We start from the raw sequence: 22,814 nt of genomic DNA on the forward strand, positions 1-22,814 counted from the left end.
TATATAATTATATATATATATATATATATATATATATATATATATATATATATATATATATATATATATAAAATGCATATATATAAATCTATATAATATATATAATGTATATATATAACTGTATATGTGTATATATATATATATATATATATATATATATATATATATATATATGTGTGTGTGTGTGTGTGTGTGTGTGTGTGTGTGTGTATAAAATACACGTGTCTGAGCATAACGGCATACGTATCAAATCAACATACTTTCCATGCAAGCATCAACGAAGCTTGTCCACATTCCCTCGATGCACTGGGAATACCGTATCCTTGTAGTCGACAACCAGACCTTTCCATCCAGACACTTGTAGACTCGCACGTACTCGGGGAGGTCTCCAGTGGGGGGGACTGCTTCGGCATCGAGCGGGATATACGCAGGGTCCTCTTTGCAGGGCACCGTGACTTCAGCTGTAAAGAGATGTCGCAAATTAACCAGTCGTTTGCTTTTACTCGCCTTCAGGATGATACTTGGTTAAACGATTTGCGATTTGCTTCTTGTTCCGGTTCAGGCATTGCCGATCAATCTCTGTTCCTGTTCTCAAGGCGAAAAAGGAAGGTCTGCATGGATAAGTATTCTGGGATCAAACATTTAAAAAATATATGGCGAAAAACGATCACAAAACAGTTCATTAAACGGGACGGGATGTCGTATAATAATAATAATAACAATAATAATAATAAAATAATATATTTGTCGATACAGAGTGAATCCCTCACTTGTTGGATTTCGGAAAAATGTTGCATATTGAAAAAGGAAAATGAACTGAGGCTGATTACGTGTCTATAACATTTAGTAATGTTGTTGAAAAGCTTCTGTGCGTAACTGCGTATTTACGAGAGAGAGAGAGAGAGAGAGAGAGAGAGAGAGAGAGAGAGAGAGAGAGAGAGAGAGAGAGACTTACCATCAACAGCAGTGCAGTTCTGACTGCTGTTAATATACCCAACGCCATTACAAGTAGATATTTGAACTCGATTCTTGTTTGAAAAGGCCTTAGTCGGATCGCTGCAGAACCACATCTGTTGTCCATTAGGAAGAATGACACTCTTGTAGTCCGGATTGTCGTCTATTTTAACGCAGCTTCCCTGCACTCGCCAGAGGAGCAATCCGACTGACGGTGAATAAATGAAAAAGGCTTTAATTCAAACGGCCGTTTCTTGCCATAATCCTTGTCTTTGACTAGTAGAAATAACGATCTATTTTAATCCACTAATGAATCAGGAGAGAAATCAGGAGTCTCTCTGCAGGAATTTCCGAGGGAGCATTAAATGTATATTTGTGACAATGCCACTAATCTTTAGCACGTATTATAAATGGCCGTGTAAAGATGAAAAATCCCATCTTTTTGCTTATTGAACGTTCTGGAGTGCAATGAAAGGCAGTTGGATCTCGTGTCTTGCAGTATTTAATAGTTTTTAAGAATGACACAGCAATAAACAAAATATGCAATAAAGAAATTTATCCACAGTACCAGTGTTCATTAACATTATTTGCTGGCAGTTTTATTGCGGTAAATAACAACCGAAACTTTAGCTCTTTATACGTTGCGTCCCCCTTCGTTCATTTTGTTTGTTTGTTTGAATAAAACCTCTCAGTAAAGGCAAATAACTAGAAAATATATATATATATATATATATATATATATATATATATATATATATATATATATATATATATATATAGCCTCGTTATCAAAACCATACAAAACATACGCATACATTAAAACATCATACAATTACCAGGATTAAAAAATAGTATGATAAAACCAATTACAAAATATTCAGTTTAAAATGCCATGAGAGAGGTATTACCATCCAAGCGGAAAGAAATAAAACGAGTGACAAGGAGAAACGTTAAATTAAAAGTCTTGGGTAAACTCGTGCTCAGAAAAGAAGGGTGGAGGCAGTTGGATTGTTTCACTTCGGAACTACCCCGGCTGCTGAGGAGTGCGAGCCCTCGACAGAATTTTAAAATGATTATATTCGATATTTATTTTGCATTTTTTCACATGCTCTCGAATATTAGAAAATTCAGGATTAGACAACTGCCTCTGTGATGACAATCGATGCGAACTTCTAGTAACCTCCGAGAGGCACCGACAAATATCCCCTGACTACATCGGGGGCAAGAAAATATATGCACAGCATTCGATGTCATCAGAGGGTCCAATCTGTCCTTATATTTAAAAAAAGGAACCTATGGTAAGGGGATTAGTGGGTATGAGCTGACTTTTTATGGCAGGACAGTACTGTCGTATTAATGAATTAATTCCGGTAAAGAAGGATTCATCATGAATAAAGGAAAGACTCGAATAAAAGGGCATTTTGAGGCCTGTTAGAGACCTAATTTTTGGCATGATTTTATTATTGAGAAACGTACTTAGCTGTTTATATAATAGTCTGGGAGGAAAACAATTCTCAGAAAAATGATTATATAAAAACGAAATTGTCACAGAGGCGTCAGCTATCGTTCTGGGGTTCAGTTATCTCATCCGGAATTTTCTAATATTCGAGAGAATGTGAAAAAATGCAATATACATATCGAATATAATAATTTTAAAATTCTGTCGAGGGTTCTTACTCCTCAACAGCCGGCAACCCTCGAATCTTTGTATAAAACAGGTAGTCTCGAAGTTCAACAATCCAACTGCCTCCACTCTGCCTCTTTTCTTAGCATGAGTTGACCCTGGACTTTCAACGTTTTTCCAGAATTCTCCTTGTCACTCGTATTATTTCTTTCCGCCTGAATTATAATACTTTCTCCTGGCATTTCAAACTGAATATTTTATAATTGTTTTTAGCATACTATTTTTCAGTCCAAGTCTCGTATGATGTTTTAATGTATGAGCACTTTTTTACAGCTTCGATAATGAGGCTAGGGCCTTGCCACGAAAGCAACTTTGCAAATGCCTGAGATGTCTTCAAGTTCCTTATGGTTTATAATATATATAATATATATATATATATATATATATATATATATATATATATATATATTCATAATTATATAAAATATTTATATAATTACATAAAATATATTTATATAATTATATAAAATGTTTATATAATTATATAAAATATGTTTATATAATTATATAAAATATATATTTATATAATTATATATATATATATATATATATATATATATATATATATATATATATATATATATATATATATATATATATATACCATGAGATAGGCAACAAGCTTGTTTAATAAACAAATATCTTGAGAAAACGTTTACCAAGGAGCTGATCAATTAATCATCTGAGGCTGCTCATGCACAGGATGTGACCATTTCAAACGGCTCTGTTACCACTACTTTCAAAATATTAATGAAAAAGAAGATTTTATAAAATCAGTCATGCCTCAAAAAGGCTAGGAACAACTTTCAATTGTTGATATTTAAAATAACAGCAAATTCCCTCAAATCGTTTCGCTTACATATGAGAACCAGAGGCAGCAGCTGAAAAGGAGAGGACGCCATGGCGCCGAGGAGCAGCACCGACAGGTCGTGACGAAACGAAGTTCCTTCTCCGACTGAGGTTCGTTTGCCGACGCGACAAGACATCCACCGGACCTGTCCTCCTCACGTTTTCCCACGCACGACGCGCGCACGCAGGTAATGACTATGACAGTGGAGACGCATCAGTTTTCGTGTCAGGATACGTCGACACCTGAAATATCTTTTTCTAGAAGACGTCGACACCAAAAATATCTGTTTTAGGGTCGTCGACACCTGAAATATCTTTTTAGGGTCGTCGACACCAAAAATATCTTTTTTAGGGTCGTCGACACCTGAAATATCTTTTTCTAGAATACGTCGACACCAAAAATATCTGTTTTAGGGTCGTCGACACCTGAAATATCTTTTTCTAGAATACGTCGACACCAAAAATATCTGTTTTAGGGTCGTCGACACCTGAAATATCTTTTTCTAGAATACGTCGACACCAAAAATATCTGTTTTAGGGTCGTCGACACCTGAAATATCTTTTTAGGGTCGTCGACACCAAAAATATCTTTTTTAGGGTCGTCGACACCTGAAATATCTTTTTGTCTAGAAGACGTCGACACCAAAAATATCTTTATTTAGTATCGTCCACACCTGAAATGTCTTTTTCTAGAAGACGTCGACACCAGAAATATCTTTTTTTAGAATCGTCCACACCTGAAATGTCTTTTTCTAGAAGACGTCGACACCAGAAATATCTTTTTTTAGAATCGTCCACACCTGAAATGTCTTTTTCTAGAAGACGTCGACACCAAAAATATTTTTATTAAGGATCGTCGACACCTGAAATATCTTTTTCTAGAGTACGCCGACACCAAAAATTTCTTTTTTTAGGATCGTTGACACCTGAAATATCTTTTTCTAGAGTACGGCAGAATCAAAAATTTCTTTTTTTTAGGATGCATCGACACCTGAAATATCTTTTTCTAGAGTACGTCGACAACAAAAATATTTTTTTAGGATCGTGGACACCTGAAATATCTTTTTCTAGAGTACGTCAACACCTAAAATTTCTTTTTTTAGGATCGTGGACACCTGAAATACCTTTTTCTAGAATACGTCGACACCAAAAATTTCTTTGTTTTAGGATGCATCGACACCTGAAATATCTTTTTCTAGAGTACGTCGACACTAAAAATATCTTTTTTTACGGATACGTCGACACCTGAAATATCTTTTTCTTGAATACGTCGACAACAAAAATATCTTGCTTTAAGATAGTCGACACCAAAATATCATTCTTCAGGACATGTCGACCACAAAAATATCCTTTTTAAGGATACGTCGACGCCAAAAATATCTTTTTCGAAGGAGATTCCTGACCAGAAAAGACAACCTCTTCAGGATACAAAGAAGTCCAAACATTTTGAGGAACTTGTAGCCATTTCTTACCACTGACCATACACATATACGATTTATTTCTTTTGCAACATCCCACATATTAGTGTTCTGTGAATTTAAACTCTTAAAAAATTACACACAAAAAAGAATTTTGTCTGCATCCTGAGTTATTCACGCATCAAATTGTTATTTAGTTCCATTATAGTTATTAGAGAATTCAAGTACCAACTATCGCTTGATTTAAAATTATGCACTTATATGCGCACCCATAATAATGCCAGATAGCTGCAGCCTAGACTTATTGGCACAGTGATGGCACTGCGACCATACCTGCAGACTATGGACATTTGCTGAACCTATAAACGTGTTAACGTTAATAAACGAATCAACCAATACAGCTGACTTGGCACAGCACCTTACAAACCCAGTTTACAGCAAAACCAACCCAAAGCCCCAATAATACATGGCCAACCACAAAAAAAAGTCAGACAATTCCGAGCCCAATTTCAGAATTATTTTATCCTAGGCTAATTACCTCACTCATAAAATCGAATTTTCCATCCAAATGCTGCATACTGAATTACCCTAACGACAAAGCACAGCAATAAATATCAACACTAAGGTTTTGGCACACGAAATTCACCATGTAATTAGGCTAATTAGCCACTTAATAATACAGTACATTCGCATTATTGATGGCTGGCTTCGCTTTCTTTTCTATATGTTGAGAAATATCAGTCTTGACACAAAATAGGCTTTTCTCGAGGCCACCAAAATCTCCGTGGCCTCGTTTTGTATCATCTTTGGTCATGACGGGACCAAGCCCTGCCCACACAGTCACAGTTCAATATTACACAACACAATACGGTACAACATTTGTTATTATCCTGGTAAGATTTAATTAAGTCCAGACTGCGGCAGCGCGACTAATTCGACCACTCAATCGACGAGCTGCGTCACACAAGAGCTAATTGCTTTATATCGAGATATTCCTTACTTAAAGCAAGTTAAAAGCAAATGAATACACAGCATCCTCAAACACCAGGCCCTGAATGAATGTCACTGAAATATGAACTGTTCTTATTGTAAGGACGCCAGGCAATGTCTCTCCACCAAAATGCTCAAGGTGGTGTTGGCTCTGTGTGGCCACTGGAAAATTGAAATCGTCAGACCATGTACCTAGCTAATCTAAAATCGAGGATTAGGGTGACTGCTAAGCCTTTTCTTTTTTCACATAGGATAACTAAATTCATAATAGTATTTCTGCGTTTTCTAATTATATCTATCAAACAGCTTAATTTGTACCATTCAAATATATTTACTATGGCTTTCATATAATTTAGGTTTTGATAAGAACGAATCCTTGAATATTCTCCCACCAACAGTTTAAAGGACTAAGAGAAGAACGTTGCACTGTCCTTTCCACAACACTAAGGTTTGTAAATACATCGTTAGGAGAGAGAAATTGGGCGTGAAATATAATTAAGAAATTCTGATAAAAGCTCAAAAAGAAAATAGAAAACCATACACGCACGGATTGCAATTGTGGTCTGATCATTGGTTGTTAACCATAAAATTGGTAAGACTGATGTCAGTCTTGCAATCGGAAATTTTCAACAGATAACGGACTCATGTCAGATTATGTTATTAATTCTAGTGACAAAATACATGCATATTTACCCATCCTGTAAACAGCAATGACTGGTTATGGCTTACTGCCCGAAAATATATTAGGTAAAATAGTTGTTGGGATAATTCTCATGAAAACAGAGTTAAGTAATTCAATTGGTCTTTGCACCTCCATGGTCCAAGAAACAACTGCATACTTTGTAAGAAGACATATATGGCTTGCTATTAGAACAGCAAAGTCATTGAACAATAAATTACACAAAAAGTTATTCAAACAAATGTTTACCAGAAAAGTGTTCTGTGACTTACAGGCTGCTGTTGATTATGTATTTAAAACAAACGTTAAGAGTGGATTTTATGGGAAATTTTCAAAAACATTTTCTGCAAGTACTGGGGTGAGACAAGGAGGTATTATCTCCCCAAATCTGTTTTGTGTTTATATAGATCAGTGGTTCTTTACCTTTTTTGGCAGCGACCCAAAATCTTGTCCAAATTGACCATGGCGGCCCATGCCCTCATAAACATTTTCCTTTTATATAGTTATATGTTTATGAAAACGTGTTACAGAAACAAAAATTACATGCAGAGATTCACGGCCGTTAAATTTAAAAGGCAAGTGTCAATGTTTGGAAGATTTCCGACCTCAGTTAAATGTTCTATGCCTCTATAATGTTCTACTTATATATTAATGAATTATGTATTCTTAATACAATACTTTCTCTAATAATAATAATCATTATAATAAGAGTACTGGGGAAATAATAAGCCCATAAAGTTATAACCCTTGGGGACCCACTGAAATGGTTTGGCGACCCAACTTTGGGCCGCGACTCTGGGGTTAATAACCGCTGAATTATAGATGATCTGCTGCAAAAACTAGAGTAGCTGTGTCAGATGCTATTCTGGGAACATTGTTTCAGGGGCTTACACTATGTTGATGACATCGACCTGCTTGCACTAAGTGTTACTGCGTTGAGAAGCATAGTCGAAATGTGTCATTGCTAGGAGCAGAAACTTGATATTCAACTTAATTACGAGAAGAGCCCTTGATTGAATTTAAATATGGTAACAGTCCAGTACATAACTCTAGAAATACGCTTAATGGTGAAGTGATTATGTTTTATATATTGTAATTCATTTAGGACGCACAAAAAAAATATATTTATATAACAGCAGTGTAATCTTTGTTTTGGCTGATTTGAAGACTGCTAGTGAATGCCCTTGGAGCTCACTTTTTGGCACATATTGTCATTTCTTGGTTTACAACTGCTACATTTGAACAAGGGAATTTTAATCGTCTCATTAGGGCTTGCAGAATGGCAGTCTGTCGAGAATGGAAGGTTCCTTGGAGAACCCATTACTCTCTTTTGCTACCCTTGGGTGGCGTCATGAGTCCGAACTCTGGTTTCATTGATGACCTCTTAACTTTGTAAATATGGGAAAAAATAATGTTTCAGAAGAACACCCTCTTTCAAACAAACTTCATTAAAAAGAATGGCTGTCTGGATGCCACTGAATTTATATTTGCAGTCTCTCAATCTCTTGAATGAGTTTCTTTTTAGCAGAAGGTAATTTGTATAACAGTGGTGCAAAGCTCATTTATTCCTTGACATTTTGATAGTCCTCTATCGTTTACGAAAAGGCGAACGAAGCAGGATTACAGAGATTTTAGGTGTTTTTTTGTTTGGCTATTAAGAGGCAGGAGGAAGGGGGCTCTTCCTATTGGTTGGGAGCGTAATGACTCATCCGGGAGAGTCTGGCGGAGCGCCAAAGGTACCGATTTGCTGGCACCAGATCCTGGGAGTTCTGCTTGTAGGGTGGCTGCAGGATTATCTCACGGGCACCTTTTGCTGTTCTCCTGATGGTAGTAGGGAGAAGGGTTTCCTGGATACATTCAACCATGGTTTCCATCGGAGGATGGAGAGGGCCTCCTTTTATTGGAGGCAGCAATGACTGATTTTACCAACCAGTTTTTTGTGTTCTTATGAAGTGCTGGCATTGATGGGCACTACTATGTTCCTTGATAGAGTGCTGGTAGACAGGCCTTTCATGTAGGTGGATGGTGGTCCACTTGAAGAAGTGAGTCATTAAGAATGGCAGCATCCATTCTCAGGACATGATATTTGGTTAACTTATTCCTCTTCTCTTAAAGGAATCATTGCTAGTAACGAGACTGTTCCTCATGAGGTATCGGGCAGTCTTCCAGTCCTTCAGTAGATCATAATGTCGACTTCTTTTTCTACATCAGAGGGGTTTTACATGGGCACCAACGATTTTCTTTAGGGCTGCTTGGCCTTTCTTATATTCAGTGTCCATGTAGCCCCTGTAGCAAGGGTCGCCAGCCTTTTAGAAAGAGTGGCCAGACAGCTATGCAGTGTCTCGGAGGAGGGCTATGACATCAAATGTACTATAAGGATCACTTAACGCCTTAAACTAGGTAACAACTGTTAGATAATTAGTGTCCAGATGTTACGTTGGCAGGCCGGAATAAAATCTCTAGCGGGCTGGAGGTTGCAACCCCTGGTCTAATGGATGTCTCATTCAATGAGAAGACCATTAAACTGTTCTACAAGGGGCTACATGAACATCAGTTATAAGGAAGACAAGGCAGCCCTGAAGAACATCATCAGCGCCCAAGTAAAGCCCACCATTGCAGACAAAAAAAAAGCCAACCCTACAATCTACCATAAAGACCCATAGGATGACTGCTCAGTACCTCATGAGGAACAGTAGTTTACAATATATCGTGCCCTAGGAATGGATGCTGCCATTCCTACCTTCGTATGACTATGATTTACCTCTACAAGAGGATAATGGCCCACCTACATGAAAAGGCAGGCTATTAGTATTACATGAGGGAACATGACAGTCACCACCCCCCACAATGCCAGCATATCGTAAAGAACAAACACAAAAAATCCTGGCTGGCAACATCGCTCATTGCTGTCTCCAATATCAGGAGGCCCTCACCATCCTCCAATGGAAGCTATCGCTGAAAGTGGCCCTGAAGACCCTTCTTCTCCCTACCACCATCAGGAGAACAGCAAGGGACACCCCTAAAATAACCCTTCAGCCAACTGTTACTTGAGGCAGTGGGCCCTATGAGCACAATTCCTGTGACCTGGCACCGCTAGAAAATTAGTAACTTTGGCATTCAACCAGAATCCCTCAGATGAATCATTCCAAACTCCCACCCAACAGGCCAACCAAAAAATGTCTAAAATCTCTGCTCTGCAAAGCTCACTTGCAGGTATAAATATAACATGATTGTACCTGAACTTTATTTGCCTTTTTAGACAGTTGTTATATGACTTACCTGTTACTATGAGGAAACTCATCCAAGGAACAGAAAATGGTAATGAAACTATAAAAACCTTTTGTGGGTGGGAGCACATGGTTCTTATTCCATAATTGGGTTAAATGTGGTCTGACTGTGATGTTTGTAAGTTCCACCACCAAGGTAGTGAGATGGTAGATGAAATGAGCCCAGTATTCCACATTTTCTTTCTTTATTATAAAAGTGCAAATGGGGATGCCAGTTCAGGCAGTGTCTCCCTGTGAATTCCTCTCCAATCTGTCACTCACGCTCTTTCACACAAACTCTACGCACACTGGTAACCCACTAAGGATTTCCACAATTGCCATAAATGTTAATTTAACGATACAGTTTATACTAAAGATGATACAGAGGTCACTGGAACATGATCATAAATACCGTATATCTCAAAAAAGTTTAGTATTTTTCAAGATACATAAATATGGTCAGCGGCAACATATTTACCATACGAGTTCTCATATGTTCTTTTGTGTCGTGAGGACAGCGTTTGTAATACACTCAAGAAATGACAACACCCTGAGAGTCCTTTAGGTTTGAGTAACCATGAGAATAAGTGTTGACGTGGTCATACACTAGATGTTTGTATATGATTATCTTTCACTACCTTTACAGAAAAATGCCTTATGCCGTATTTCATCATCATGATTCTTTCAACTTTGTAATACAAAGCTTATCATGTTATTCGGTCATTTAGTTATAGTCATATCCTTAAAAAATTTATTTAAACAATTAACAATTATGCATTATTAATGATAAGCATGACATTATATATATATATATTATCATGCTAATAATTCATAATGTATAATTGTTTAAATAAATTCATTTAAACAATTATGCATTATTAATTATAAGCATGACATATATATATATATATATATATATATATATATATATATATATATATATATATATATATATATATATATATATATATATATATATATATACTGTATATATACATATACATATATAATATATATATGTATCTATATATATAATTATATATGTATGTATATATATATATATATATATATATATATATATATATATATATATATATATATATATATATATATATATATATATATATATATATATATAGTTACAAACGTCCTTTTAATCATTTGCATTTTGCTTTTCCCATCTTGATATTTCAATATAACATAACGTAAATTGAAAGAAGCACTAGATGTTTTTGTAAAGTTCACTTCACGTTTTCCCATGCCTTGCCCTTCCAATAATGACAACCCAGGTGTCAAATGTCAAATGAGGAGATAAATTCATGACCGTACTCTAAGTCATTTCCAACCCCTGACCCGACCATAATAATCCTTGCTTGAGGGGAAAATCAGTAGCCCTTTTCACATTAAAAAGAACCCTTTAGGATTTCACACAGTTCCAATATTGTTAAGCAGTCCCTAGCCAATCTTGTCACGAGAGCTTGCTGAGGAAATTCCTCCTCCATTCAACTACCTGCCATGCCAATAAGGGTCACTCCTTGGCCTGACCCACACCTGCGTCTCCTCCCACTCAGCTTCGCTGCTCCACTCTAAGTATCTTGTTATTGTCCTCTCTCTCCCTTGAACCTATTATCAGGTGACTTACAACAACCGTTCCAGATACCTGCCAGAATTAGTGGCATATCCCAAGACAAGGACAATCGATGACCCTATTAAGAGGGAACTGTCAAAACACGACCACCGTCGGCACTGTTTGCAGTATAAATACGAGCTCCGATGGACCATCTTTTGCTAGTGTATCTTACAATGTCTACCTATCAAGAAGCCTGTTTGGAATAGGGACTCCGACTGAGTCCCCACTAGGAGTCTCTATGATGCTGTCACTCTGAAGGTGGTCCTAACTAACCGCCTTGCCCTATTGAGCACTGATGACTCTGTACCCCACTTCATCTAATTCCTTTATGGTGGCACTGTACCCAACGCAGCTTCCATTGATGCTCCTGCTACAGGAAACTGGCTCTGATCTACTCAAGTCTTGTCCACGGACAATGGTAATGTGACTGAAGTTGTTTGTCCGGTCTCACCATTTTATCTTTACCTGAATTTTCCACCTTTTCTCCTATTTCCATGTCCATAACCCTTCAAATCCTCCCTCACAGATTCTTGTGATAGTTTTATGTTTGCCTTAACTATAAGTGTTAACATACAGTAAATTGTTAATACCAGTATCAAGGTCCAGAGTTTTGTTATTTGCTTATGTATTCCAAGTTAATTGTCACTCAAAATTCCTTCGTATATTACAACATCCCCTGCTCTTGCAGCCGTGTTGTGAGTACCTGTTGTGTGAAATTACCTGTAGATCAACGGTGCCATCTTCCTGCAGGTGCCATATCCGGTGTGAACCCTATCTTCCTTGCTGTACTATCCTGCACCATCTGAGGATTCTATCCCATATCTGCAAGGTGTGTTAGCCTAAGAAGGCATAGTTATATCACTTGCACTTGTGTGGCACTCTTGCTTAGTGATTGTGATCTTAGTACAATAATTTGGATAGTGCCATGGAGCTCTATTGATAGGTCCCGTAAATATTTCCTCATCTGATACTTTAGTGAATTATACGTTTTAAGTGGACAACCTAAGTATACCTTAAACCCTTATTTTGATGATATTTTGAGTATAGTCACTAATAAAACCTTTTCTGATCACCAGAGTGTAGTCCCCTTTAGTCAGTTGCCGTTATCTAAGTCATAATTAGAGTCATCCCTTATCCCCATGACTGTGCGAACGTGACAATTATATATATATATATATATATATATATATATATATATATATATATATATATATATATATATATATATATATATATATATATATGTATGTATATATTATATATATATAGGAAAGCTGTTACATAAATGGAATGAAAACCATTTCAACAGAAAAAGAAACCATATCTAAACAAATTAGAGAACTACAATAAACAAAAGTATTTAAAAAAAATTTATATATATAAGCATATATATATAAAATTTTATATAATATATATAATATGCCATGTTTATAATTAATAATGCATAATTGTTTAAATTAATTTATTTAAATTCATTTAAACAATTATGCATTATTAATTATGAGAGGGTGGAATCCCACACCTCTAGCTTGTTGGACATATGGGATGTTGCAACTGCTAGACTTCTGGACTAAAAGGAATGAGCTGCATTATTATTTTGAAAAAAGGCTTGGAAGCAACCAAGAGTGTTGGAGACAATAAAACTTGCTAATAAGACCAACAGGTTTGTTTTATTGTTTATGCCTCATTCCCCTTGTCTAAAGAGAAGGGGAACATGCATCCAAATCACCTACATAACACAAAGGACAAGATGCCATCGTCATGTAGTCACCTGCAACCTCATCCGTCCAGCACATGACACCTTGCTACCTGCCTATCTGCCTTAAGAGGGAGACAGGTAAAAAAGAGAAAAGGGAGGAGACCAGTCACTCGCACACGTTCTCTCCCACTTGCCAAACACCTTAGACGAGATGCACATGTCCTCTAAGGGAGTTGGATGAGCCACACAACTTGTTGGGCAGCCCACAAGATCCAAGGAAAAGCATATCCAAAGACTCATGGGCAAGTCCTTAACCCTTTAACGCCGAAGCCCGATTTACAAAAACGTCTCCCGCATGCTGGCGGCGTTCGGTGAGTTAGCGCTGAAGCGGAAAAAAAGTTTTTTTCAAAAAATCACAGCACGCTTAGTTTTTAAGATTAAGAGTTCATTTTTGGCTCATTGTTTTGTCATTGCCTGAAGTTTAGTATGCAACCATCAGAAATGAAAAAAATATCATTATCATATATAAATATTGGAATATATGACAGCAAAAAAAAAACTTGTATATAATTGTATACAAATCGCGCTGTAAGCAAAACGGTTATAGCTAATGAGTTAATTTTTTTAGTTGTATTGTACACTAAATTGCGATGATTTTGGTATATAACAAATTTTAAAACGATCAAAGCAACACAGAGAAAATATTATCACAAAATGATGCATGAATACGTAACGTGCGGACGTAAAAAAATGTTTATTTCAAAAATTCACCATAAATCGAAATATTGTTCTAGAGACTTCCCATTTGTTGAAAAATGAAGCTAATTGATTAAATATTACTAGACTGTAAGTGTTTTAGCTTACAATTGCAGTTTTCGACCATTTCGGTCGAGTTAAAGTTGACCGAAAGTCGAATTTTTTCTATTTATCGTGATTTATATGGAAATATTTCAAAACCGATAAAAGCTAAAAGTCATTTTTTGTTGTATTGTACATGAAATTGCGCACATTTTCATATATAAAACTTTATGTAACGACTAATATAAAGCGGTGCAAATATTACGACAACGAGACGAAAGAATTTCTGAGATGTTCGGCCGAGTTACCGCGCAGACGTAAGGAAAATGTTTTTTAAAAAATTCACCATAAATCGAAATATTGTGCTAGAGACTTCCAATTTATTGCAAAATGAAGTTAAACGATTGAATATAACTAGAATGTAAGAGTTTTAGCTTACAATTGCGTTTTTTGACCATTTCGGTCGAGTTAAAGTTGACCGAAGGTTGAAATTTTGGCAGTTATCGTGATTTATGTGAAAATATTTCAAAACTGATAAAAGCTACAACCATGAGCTATTTTCTGTTGTATGCTACATGAAATTGCGCACATTTTCATATATAAAAGTTTATGTAACGACTAATGTAAAACGATGCAAACATTACGACAACATGACGAAAGAATTTCTGAGATGTTCGGCCGAGTTACCGCGCGCAGACGTAAGGAAAAATTTTTTTCAGAAATTCACCATAAATCGAAATATTGTGCTAGAGACTTCCAGTTTGTTGCAAAATGAAGGTACATGATTGAATATTACTAGAATGTAAGAGTTTTAGCTTATAATTGCGTTTTTCGACCATTTCGGTCGAGTTAAAGTTGACCGAAGCTTGAAATTTTGGCAGTTATCGTGATTTATTTGAAAATATTTCAAAACTGATAAAAGCTACAACCATGAGTTATCTTCTGTTGTATTCTACATGAAATTGCGCACATTTCCATATATAAAACTTTATGTAACGACTAATATAAAACAGTGCAAACATCACGACAACGTGACGAAAGAATTTCTGGCGCGGACGTAAGGAAAAAGTTTTTTTCAGAAATTCACCATAAATCGAAATATTGTGCTAGAACTTCCAATTGGTTGCAAAATTAAGGTAAATTATTGAATATTACTAGATCGTAAGAGTTTTAGCTTAAAATTGCGTTTTTTGACCATTTCGATCGAGTCAAAGTTGACCGAAGGTTGAAATTTTGGCAGTTATCGTGGTTTATATGAAAATATTTCCAAACTGATAAAAGCTACAACCATGGGTTGTATTTTGCTGTATTGTACATGAAATTGCGCACATTTTCATATATAAAACTTTATGTAACGGCTAATATAGAACAGTGCAAAAATTACGACAAAATGACGTAAGAATTTATGAAATTTTCGGCTGAGTTACCGCCCGTGCATAAGAAAAAAGTTTTTTTCAAAAATTCACCATAAATCGAAATATTGTGCTAGAGACTTCCAATTTGTTGCAAAATGAAGGTACATAATTGAATATTACTAGAATGTAAGAGTTTTAGCTTACAATTGCGTTTTTCGACCATTTCGGTCGAGTCAAAGTTGACCGAAGGTTGAAATTTTTTGTAGTCGACGTACGGTATGTCCACTCGGCACCCAACAGACAATTTTAGTCGACGTATGATACGTCCAATAGGCGTTTAAGGGTTAAGATAATATGAGGTAAAGGTGGTCTGACGCAACCACATACCAGCCTGTATTGCCTTGAACCGACAGGTTCTTCCAGACTTCAAGGGACAGTGCGATGCCCCTAACTATATGACCTCTAACCTGGACCAAACTCACGTCTACCTTGTCAACCAAGAGTAGGCCCATTGCTGTTTCACGAACTCAAAAGAGGATGTGCTCTTGGACACCTTTTCCTTGGCCAAGTCAGTACTAATGAAGAGGCATCAACAATCAGGCCTGAGGTGCCGAGTTCTCCTGAGGTAGTAGCGCAGCACTCTAACCAGACAAAGTAGTGAAGTGTCTCATTCTGATCATACCTACAAAGTCCTTCAGGAGGTGATCGAAAAGGACTCAAGTCCAGCATCAGGGACCTACAGATTCTGAGTCTCAGTTATGAATTCTGGGACCAACCTGAGTGTAACAGATCCCCTTCCCCTTGAGTACTTAGTATCGAGGGCGATAAAACTCGCCTACTAATCGCCAAAGTAAGGATCATTAAAGAAAAAAAGTCTTAGAGTCAGAAATCTGTCTGACAACCCTCTCAACAGCTCGTACGGCATATGAGCTACACTCCTTAAGATGAGAACTGCAACCCACTCCGGGGCCTGAGTTCCCCAAGTGGGCAAGACTTCGAAACTTCTCAGAAGTATAGAGGTCCCTCATGGGAACGAGAGATCTATTTCCTTCAACCTAAGGACTTGGCCAAGGGCAGCTTTATCACCCTTAATGGCCAAGACAAAGAGAAGCTTCTCACAATGAAGAAGGGTGAAGTCCGCTACTTGCTGAATAGAAGCTCTGATTGGAGAGATATCCCATTGACTACACCAACTCCAGAAGACAGTTCATTCTCCTTGTACACAGCTGCTGAATATTCCACAAGTATCCAGGCATCTTGTTATGTGCCGAGAAACAACCCTCTTGTTCGCAGATGCTGGAAGTCTCCAGGCATGAAGTGTCATCACCTCCACTGCCTGGTGATGCCTCTCAAAGTGTGCCTGGCACAGAAGGCTGTGCTATGGGGGAATCTTTCATAAAGCAGAGCCAGCAGGTCTGGAGCCACTTGGTGTATGGCCACTGGGAGTCACCAAAATCAAACCGATATTCAGGGTGATCAGAGCCCTGTTGATCACCTAACAAATCAGACAAAAATGGGGAGGAAGGTGTAAGCCTCTAAAAAGTCCCCTGGGTGCTGGAAAAACGTCCTTCATCGTAACCTACGTTCCAACACAAAAGAGCCATACTCTGGTAACTTCTGCCGTACTGGTTACTGAGAGATCATGGCTGGGACACCTCATAACTCAAAGAGTCTCTCCACAGTGTCTTAGTGTAGGGACTCCGTCCCTATCACCAGGCTCTGGCAACCGAGCTTGTCTGCCACCCCATTCCAAGACCCTGTAATGTACCTGGCTGACAGCTCCACTAAGTGTGCTACCGCCCACTCATATACCTACACTGTCAACCTGTGTGGCTGGGAGGATACCAGTCCCCCCCTGCTTGTTGACGTATGCCACTACTGTAGTGCTGTTGCTTGTCAACACCAAGGAGTGCCCCAGCAATAGGTCCCAAAACCCTCGCTGGGCTAAAAAAGCCACCTTGAGTTTCAGGACACTGATATGGAGGTGTCTGTTGTTCTGCTTCCATGCACCTACAACAAATATTATTCCAGGTGAGTGATCTATCCCTAGTACCTCTAAAGAGAGGCTCCTGTCATCTAACTACTAAGCTAGCCCTCTCCTCACTTCCTCCAATGGAGGAAGATGAGAGAAAGGCGGTCTCTTGCCGGAGACCCATCCACCTTCATCCTCCACTCAAGGGAGCAGAGATGAAGCTGCCCCTGAGAGCCCAATTCTACAATGATGGCAGGTGACCCAGAACGACGTGTCACTGCCAAGTGGGTTGTTCCTGCCAAGACAGGGACTTCTGCTCTGCCTTTATGAACCTGCAGATACAAGAATGGTTCAACAGGCACCCATCGCTATCGGCAGCAATCGGGAAAAACCGTGGCAGCCCTGGCATCCTCTGTCTTCTACCAAAGTAGAAGACGTCTGGGTACCTCTACGAGGGGTCGAGAAAGTCTGGGACTTTCTCTGACCATAGAGGAAGGGCCAGCCTGACCCAAGGGTTGAGCTGCAATGCCACACAAAGACCTGAAGGTCTTAGCCACTGCCTGGTGAATGAGCCGAAGCCTGTCCACCACGGCCTCCCCCTCCCTCTAGCAAAGAGCGGGGAGGGTTCCCAGGACCAGTCAGTTCCCAAGCACCAACTTGGGGCCCTATAAGTTTGAACAGCACAGTGTCTTGGCCCCCACATGTTTGATGTCTAGTGGAGGAAGTAGATAATATCACTACCTCCCAGAGTAACAGTCCCTTGAGGGCTGCATTCTCCTCGGGTGTAAAGAAACCCAATGAAAAAATGATCTTGGCCAATGATAGACCGAAAGATCGATCTACAAAACTGACTGGAATGCTGCTCTTGCAGTCAATTCTGGTGCCGTTGCCTCCACCTGCATTAGACGGCAATGATCTCTCTGAGAACATGACATTTCCTCTGGTGGGCTAGAGGAAGAGGATGTACCTTGCATGAGCAGCTGGACCTGGGAGAGTTCTCTTGCCAGGGGAAGCATGGCATGAGAAAAGATAATCACTTCCTCTGGGTCATTAAAATGACGAATCATTATAATGGCCTCCACAATAGGCCTCTGCAACTCCGTAGGAGACAAACACTCACCAGAGCCCCTGGCAATCTCTTAATCAGAACAGACCAGGAATGTAAGCCTCTGTGTAAGTGGCTGAGATGGGAACAAAAATGTTCCCAGTCCCAAGCCCTGAACCTGTCCAGTTTCTGTCTCCCAGAAAAAATTCTGAGGGAACAAGTAAGGGATCAAGAGCACCCTCATCCCACCTGCTGGAGACCAAAGTCCGGCAGATAAGCGAGGCCACTGGGTAGTCGTCAACCTGCGATGATGATGTCTGCCCAGGTTGGGAAAAGCAGTCCCGCTCACTCGAATGTGAGCAGGGGTTGTCCCATAACCATGCTTCAATCTATCTAGAAGCTGAGGCTTCTACAAGGGAAGGAGACTGAGCAGTGGCCCTACCCTTGCCTTGCTTGAGCAACCAGGTTTGTTGCCTGGCCACAGTCCCAGGACCCTTGGTTCGCTCTCTTGAAAAGTGGGAGGTGGGTGAGGGAGCACCTCATGCTCTCTGCTCTTCTTTTCTTGCTGGCTTGCACTGGCAGCTGGGACCAGGTCCATAGACCAGGGACCCTTGCCGACCCCGGTAGACATGCTACTAGGGCTGGTACTGATACAATGATGGTCTGAAGAACCTCGGGTAGTGGTTGCACCCATGCGGTTAGCAATGGGAGCAGCTGTACCACAGTGCTGCTAGTGAGTGACCAGGGTTGGTACCGATTGCCTGGGTAGGTGGCCTACCGGTCCCCGTAATCTGTACCCCAGGGGTGTAAAGAACCCTGGGTAGTAGTTGCACCCATATGCTCAGTGGTACTGCTAATGAAAGACAAGGGCTAGTAGTGAAGGCCCAAGTAGGAGGCCTACTGGGACCGGTACCGGTGCACCTGGGTTCTGAAGAAGCCCGGGTATCAGTTACACCCGTGCACTCGGCAATGGGAGCAGAGGTACCATGGCAAGCCTGGTACTAGCAGCCAGAGTAAGGGAGCTACTGGAGCCAGTATTGGTGGTCCAGGCAGGCAGGCTACCAGGGCCAGTACCAGTACGCAAGGGTTCTGGAGAACCCCAGGTAGCAGTTGCACCCATGCGCTACACAAAGGGAGTAGCAGTACTCATGCTAATGGGAGACCATCAGCCCTCTCTGCAAAAAGATGGCTAGCAGCCAGAAGCTTTAAGAGACTTCCAGTGGGGGAACAAGGCAACCTTCCTCTTCATCCACTTGCTAGCTTTGGAAGAAGAAAGGGAGGGGCAACAGCACTTGACGATGAAGACGAAAACGAAGATGACAATGTCCACTTCCTTCTCCTCGTCTTGATTTTGCTGAGAGCACCTACAACAACAGAGTGTAGAGGAGAACATCACTCAGAGATGATGTGTACAGCAGTACCAGGGAACTCAATTCTGCTGTTCCATGAGGGGATACCAAGGAAGTAGGAGAAGTCTTACAGCTAGCAGACACCACGGTTGGTAAGTCGTCCCGGGCACAGTCATAGATGCTGGCAGGCCCCTCGTAACATAAGAGTGATCATTAAATTCAAAAGTCACTTGGCTCTACCGAGAGGCCCAGAGAGGCACATAGCTCTTTAAGGCCCTCGGCCTCCACAACACCTGCAAAAAGAAGTCGGGTTAGATTGTTTTATTTACACTCATGTCACAGTGTGACATACAATAATAAATGAGAATCAACCTCAAAGAAGAGAGAAACCCAGTACATGGTCTGCCCTACACTGAACAGCGCCTAACCCAGTCGTTTCTCCTCCTCAGGAAGTGCTAAAGTGATTGAGGGATATATATACAGTATATATATATATATATATATATATATATATATATATATATATATATATATATATATATATATATATATATATATATATATATATATATATATATATAACAATAATCACACAAAAATATATCAACAAAAAGAAAACAAAAGAAAGCAAATGGCAGTCGGACAGAGAAGAGCAGAGACGTCTTCACACGAAGGATGCCGAAAGCAAAGTGAGGTGCAGACCGAAGAGTAGGCGGGGCCTCCCTACTATTGCTAGTTGACAACCTTGTCTGAAAGTTAAATGGCTGTTCCAGCTCGTGTCTGCTAGCTAAACCCTATGTAAAGACCAAAGGTTTGTATCTGTGTAAGAACAACTGGCTACACATAATTTTTCTTATAGTGTTCATATATAAGATAGATTTCACTCTTATGACACATACTATAGCCTTATTTTTTTTTATAAAATAAATGCGTTTTTGCATTAGATTAAAAGATAAATGTGCAGCATGTTACATTACCAGTCTGTGAATTTTTAATGAAATTCTTTGCAGTCACATAGCATCACCAATGAACATGGCTGTACAAGTGTCATAGCTTCTGGAATTCATAATCTCTTCATGGTAGCTTTTGTAAAGCTGTATGACTACTCTAGTTTTGTATGAATGCTGATAGGTGCATACTGTAATCATTCCTAGGAGTGTGTGTACCTACTAAATCACAAAAGGCTTGTACTTTCTTTGAGTCAGGTCTAACTCCCAGTTTGCTAGGTATGTATTGTCAAAAAGGTTGAGGCTTTCTTCATTAATTTTGCATTTTTCAGGGTTGAAAACAACTCCTTTTTCTTCTGCTCGACTCATTAGGTAATGCAAAATTTTGCCATGGTCTTCTTCATCAGTACCATATACAACAATATATTTGGCGATGGAAGTGACTTCTGTTAATCCATCTAATATCTGGTCCATGGCTTGCTGGAACACATCCTGACTTGTTTTCAAACCAAAGGGGTCTTTCGTAGAAAAACCAATCCAGTGGCGTGTTGACAATTGTTAACAATGACAGCTTGGTTCTAACTGCAGTCCACTAGCCTGACTTGGCATCTACAGTAATCTCTTGAGTATTCAGATTAACAGAGCTCCTGAAAATTTTATAGGCTTTGGAGATGTGAATTTTCCTCCACGAGGAACGTAGATTAAGTGTAATAAAATATCGTTTTCAATAAAACATACCATAATGGGTCTCCTTCTATGATAATAATAATAATAATAATAATAATAATAATAATAATAATAATAATAATAATAATAATAATAATAATAATAATAATAACTGCTTACACTGTACATGCAGGCACTTGGTAACTCTAGGGAAGACTCCGCACGGAGATATTGCTTTTTAATGAAATATTTTGACTAGACAATATAGAAAAGGTGTATATGATGCAGGTCAGGCAACTTGATAAATTTAACATCTTTTGTTTATGTTTATACATTAATCCCAGAGGTGCTGGTACTAAATTTCCCGTCCCGAGGAACTTTTCTCCGTAAAAACATAAAAAGACGGCAAATTTCCCACATTATTTCGGTGAATTTTACAGGTTATCTCATCTGCCTCACATCTCATGAAACCCCTTTCTATTTAGTTCAGTCGAAAACTCCATTAATAAGCAGTATATCCATGCAGAGCTCTTCCTTTGAATTGCCAGGCATAGTTTGTCTTTTCAGGTTTAAACTGACAGACGAGAATTAATGAATTAATAGAAAAATTCACTCCTGTTATGTGATATCTGAAAGACTGCCGGGCCAATCAGTTTATTTTGATGCCGAGCCAGTCCTTTCTCTGCCGAGATGTCGTACATTTCTGACTGACATGATCTATTAACCTGGAGTTGGCGTTGCATGAACGAAACGGTCCACTCTTTTCTTGTTGTCTCTTGCGGAAACAGGTAAGCTGTCTCTTCTGCTTTTGCACGCGTGAAAGTAAACAGAATTAATAGAAAAGTGTTTAGATAACGACAGAAGTATGTTCAAGCACTGGAAGACTGTATTGTGCAGTTTGAGTGTTAGATGAAGAAGGTTTGAGCAGAATCACTGTTTTTCAGCATATTGTAAATTGTGCATTTTCCATTCACTTTCATTACTCTTGACAAGGAATCACTGACTGATTGATATGTAGTTCTGCGCTACAAGAGAATTAATTGATAATTTACACGTCAGCAGAGTTCAATGACTTATGCATATGCAGGTTAGATCATCTGAACTACTAAACGATCGTGTGATGTTTTTTAGAGCTGTGTTCGACCTTGAAATTCCATTGCAACTGCCAAACATACAATGCTGATTTAAAAGCACGTAATGATAAATCTTGCAAGAGCCAGCGACTCATCATGACAAAGCTTAATTAACATTTAGAAATACGTAACTGTCTTTTATAGATAGTGTCAGTGGATCTCGCTCGTCCCATTACTGTTTGCCAAAGGGCGATTATCTTTCATGATACTGGTATGGACTCCAATTTCCTAGATTATTGCAGATAATGCTTGCTGTTGCTCGCCGATGAGGAGTAAAGAAAAAATCTAAATCAAACCGTATTTTCGAAAAGCAGCCTCATTTTGGCAGCGGTTCCTATTATTTTAATTAAAATATATAATATATGTATATATGTATATAT

At 38.8% G+C, this 22,814-nt stretch overlaps 1 long non-coding RNA gene across 1 annotated transcript; it reads right to left on the bottom strand.

Annotated features, from left to right (window-relative positions):
• Window positions 1–266: 266 nt before the first annotated feature.
• LOC136841490 (uncharacterized) lies at window positions 267–3,591 on the bottom strand. Its single transcript, XR_010853963.1, has 3 exons — window positions 3,498–3,591; window positions 956–1,162; window positions 267–461 (listed from the first exon to the last, which is right to left on the bottom strand). It is a non-coding gene; the product is annotated as an uncharacterized lncRNA (long non-coding RNA).
• Window positions 3,592–22,814: the final 19,223 nt, after the last annotated feature.

This window comes from Macrobrachium rosenbergii, chromosome 1 (genome assembly GCF_040412425.1).
Source record: "Macrobrachium rosenbergii isolate ZJJX-2024 chromosome 1, ASM4041242v1, whole genome shotgun sequence".
In the NCBI taxonomy this organism is placed as follows: domain Eukaryota; kingdom Metazoa; phylum Arthropoda; class Malacostraca; order Decapoda; family Palaemonidae; genus Macrobrachium; species Macrobrachium rosenbergii.